The sequence below is a fragment of the Coenobita brevimanus genome, chromosome 53 (genome assembly GCF_032717465.1).
Source record: "Coenobita brevimanus isolate Jiangsu-jjx chromosome 53, ASM3271746v2, whole genome shotgun sequence".
Taxonomy (NCBI): Eukaryota; Metazoa; Arthropoda; class Malacostraca; order Decapoda; family Coenobitidae; genus Coenobita; species Coenobita brevimanus.
This window is the reverse complement of record NC_137006.1, coordinates 34,752,482-34,756,324: the sequence shown is the minus strand read 5'-3', so window position 1 is coordinate 34,756,324 and position 3,843 is coordinate 34,752,482. Positions and strand designations below refer to the sequence as shown.

The window sequence follows — 3,843 nt, the reverse complement described above, 5'->3', positions numbered from 1 at the left end:
TACAGTACTCATCTGTGAATTTTATTGTACAAAATGTGTTGTATTGCTACAGTATCATATCAATGCCTGTATCTGTCTTTCATCAACTTCCTTCACCACTTTTCATATTATGTCACCAAATATGTATTGTTATATAACTTTGTTGTACTGCAGCAGCACTGTTTCAGACAGCCATGGAAATGTTTCTTCTGGTTGAGTTCACTGATACGTCTGAGGTAGCTGTGATCCCATCATTGTGGCGGTAGGAGATAAAAAGCTGTGTGGCCACCATACGAATAAGTTACCAAATAGGATCGACAGGGCTGTAAGAGCTAAAGAAGTTCCCCAAAACCACTGGGGAAAATATGCCGTAAGAAAATTATATGAAACAGGTGAAGTATATTTTGAGTTTTTCTATATACAGTTACACATATACTATACTGTATATAATGCCTGTATTGCTCAGCCTTGATTTACAGCCAATATCAGTCAGTGTTCCAGTAATAAGAGGAAAGGTCATCTGATAGCATATCTCATTATGACACTGAGGGAACTATGAAGAAAGGATAAGATTGAGCCTACAAGACTTTTGTGGTGTTTTCAATGAGCAAAATGTACAGTTCTCCATTGGGAATTCTCTCTTAGTTGAGAAAAAAATAAAGCATAGCTGTGTTAATTTTTGGTGCAATTTACCGAAAACTGAAACAGAAATTAAATTAGGGAGTAGATACGATTTTTGCCCGGAAATAAAACTCACTGTAGGATTTATTATTTCAGAAACCTACACAAAGGCACGGCAGAAGTTGTCATGCGCGGAAGTTGAGTCTGATCTGCAAACAGTGGATGAAGAAACGGATGAGGAAGAAATTCGGCACTCAAAGCGAATGAAAAGGCAGGTCTAATAGAGTTGATTGCCATGCTATATATATATATATATATATATATATATATATATATATATATATATATATATATATATATATCGGTATATACAGTACACTCTATGTATAACACTTCTCTATTGCTGTGTATTAAAAAATTGTTTGCTAGGGTTATGCTTTTACCGCCTGTGATTATGATTATGCTTAGAATAAGTGTGTTAGAGTTTAATTTTCCAGTTTACTGAGTTGGTTTGTATAGTGAGTGCATGTGAAAGATTTCTCTTGTTGAAATGGCTGTAGATATTCTCAGGTGTGGCTATTTCATATGTTGCATAATTGCAAGATGAAAAGAGGAGTTTTGTTTCATTTAGCCCATCTCTTATGGGTTATAACTACTGAAACAATATATTGTACAGTAGGGAATGCTATAAAAGCTTGTTTTTAGAGCTTGTGTATTACATGGGTAGCATGCAAGGGTAAAGAATAGATTCTGGTAGTGATTAGAACTTGGCATCACACTTCCCGAAGGTACCATATACCAATGTCACTCATTCTAACATGTAGTCATTAAACCAAGCTGGCTACCACTTTACAATTTACAGATAATAAGTCACTCCAACAGAACACTGTACAGCCATGGCTGATAGTGCTGGACCAGGGGATGGTGCAGAGCGTTCGAACAAGTTAATGTTCCAAACCACTTTCAACGTCAACCATGTTGGAAGTGGCCTGGAATATCAACTTGTTCGAACGCTCTGCATCACTCCCTGGTCCACCTTTACCAGCCATGGTTGTACAATTCACTGACACTTATCACCATGCACACAACCTTAATCATCTACACCATTAAACTACGTACCATATCAACATACTCTATTTCATGAATGTTGAAGATAATAATGCATATGAAATATGGTATGACTTGGAAGGAATAATGCACTTATAGGTTTATATTTGCTTGTTGCTTTTGGTGATGGCATTACAGGTAAAGTCATTTAATAAAAAAAATCCCTGTAGTTCAAACTATGGAAGGCCAGAATTAAATTTCACAAACTATTAAAAATGATAAACTAAATCAATATGTTATTTTGAACTTGGATATATTTAGAATAACATTGTATTACATTAGATTCATCAGCATGAGCCATATGTGTATGCTTTAAAGGACTTTGCATGTGTTTGTTAGTTTTAGGGGTACTTAATCGTAGGCTGAAAATTGAAGATTGCAAGACTTTCCATGCACAAGTGAAGTTGAATACTCTGCTAAAAACTATATTGGTTTCATTTTACCATATTTTTAATGTATTACACCAGATCTCCTATAAAATACACCGATGATGAGAATCCTGCTAAATCTCAAAGACAGAACACTCCAAAGAAGGTTCGGAGACAGCTTGAACCTGACACGGACACTGACGAGTCCGTGTCAGATGACACTGGTGTATCACCTGTTCAAATAAAGCCTGAGCCTCCCAAACCTCCCAAAGCTGTGTTACAAAAATCTATAAGTTCCTCCTCTAAAAATGGTAAGGTACCATAATTTTTAATATCCCATGGGAAACTTATTCCATACAGTACTTAAAGATACCCTGTAGATGCATGTGAATGTGCTTCGTTTATCTATTTGTATATCCTCTGCTGTATTTGCATTTTCTTAGTTGAGGGTCTGAAATTGTAGATATGGCATCTGCAACCCACAAACCTCACTAACCTGCTCTTATATCGTAAGGTTATGTGACCATTCATTCTTCCATTAAATATTCATAATTTCCTTATTTTTCCAAATTTCCCCTCTCCAAGTATGACATCTATTGGTATATCAGATAATGATTATTTACCTCCATTTATCCCAAATTTTTATGTTTTAAGTGTCAGTGGTCAATTTATAACACACTGTGTGTGTGTCTTAGAACATATTACCCTTAACTTTAGTCGTGTTTTTGTCGGTCTTGGTAGTGTAAGGATGAAGTTTGTAAATGTTCTGTATTTGAATCAAAGAAGCATCACGCTCATTCAATGATTTAATGTTAAGAACAGATGTAACATTGTTTAGTTGTTTCCCAAACTGCCTGGTCGAATATTTCTGAGGGCAGGTATTTATTTCATAATCTCAGTGTAGGGGTTGGTGGTGTTAGGGAGTGGCAAGGGTGGAAGTAGGTCTTAGGATGACTAATTTTTTTTTTCTAAATGAACTTTCAGGGATAAGATCTGTGTTTCTGCATGTGATTTATTTTTGTTGCCTGCTTGCAAAAAGTCTAGATTGATGACATGAATGGAATGAAAGGAGATTGGACCTGAATTCTGGTGTACTGTAATTTTTTTTTTCTTCTTCTTCCAGACAATGCCAGGGATATGAGGATGATGTCATACTTACCTGGCACAGGAGATACCGTGATCACGAAGGCGGTTCTCCCGGGGCGAGGCCCACCATTGCACTCCGGTGGTGCTGACCCCTGCGATTAACCCAAATGTGACCCTGCGGTTGTGGTTTACTTAATATGACTGAGAGGGCGTTCTTCACAGTAACTCCAGTTTTTCGTTATGTACAAACATGGAACGTGGGGAGACATCTACACATATTAGACAATATTGTACACCGTTATTTTCCCTCTGTAAGTGTCTCAAATCAGCTACGTCACATGTCAGAATAATGAGGGGTCCTGCCACTAAGGTGTTTAGTTGGGAAATATTTTTCTTTGTAATTTACGCAGAGCATAAACTCTAGAACCTTCTAAAAATCTCTTCACATGTTTAAGTCACTGGAGAGTTTATTTTTTGGGTAGCCCGATATAATTTTTCAGTACTACCCAAGGATGCAGATGTAGGATCATAGTAAATGTTTCGAAGTAAGCTAGTTTCCATAGGTAAAGACTACTTCACACGGAGGCTCTCCAGCAATATTTGACCTAAACTGCAGTTGTGTGGGAGTTTTTATAGATAAATCAATTAGTAAATACCCATAAAGCTTATTGATAACGGCTCG

At 36.7% G+C, this 3,843-nt stretch overlaps 1 non-coding gene across 1 annotated transcript; it reads left to right on the top strand.

The window, feature by feature from the left end:
• The first annotated feature begins 3,226 nt into the window (after positions 1 to 3,226).
• Positions 3,227 to 3,392, top strand: LOC145400873 (U1 spliceosomal RNA). The gene has a single exon (XR_013897499.1). It is a non-coding gene; the product is annotated as a U1 spliceosomal RNA (small nuclear RNA).
• Positions 3,393 to 3,843: the final 451 nt, after the last annotated feature.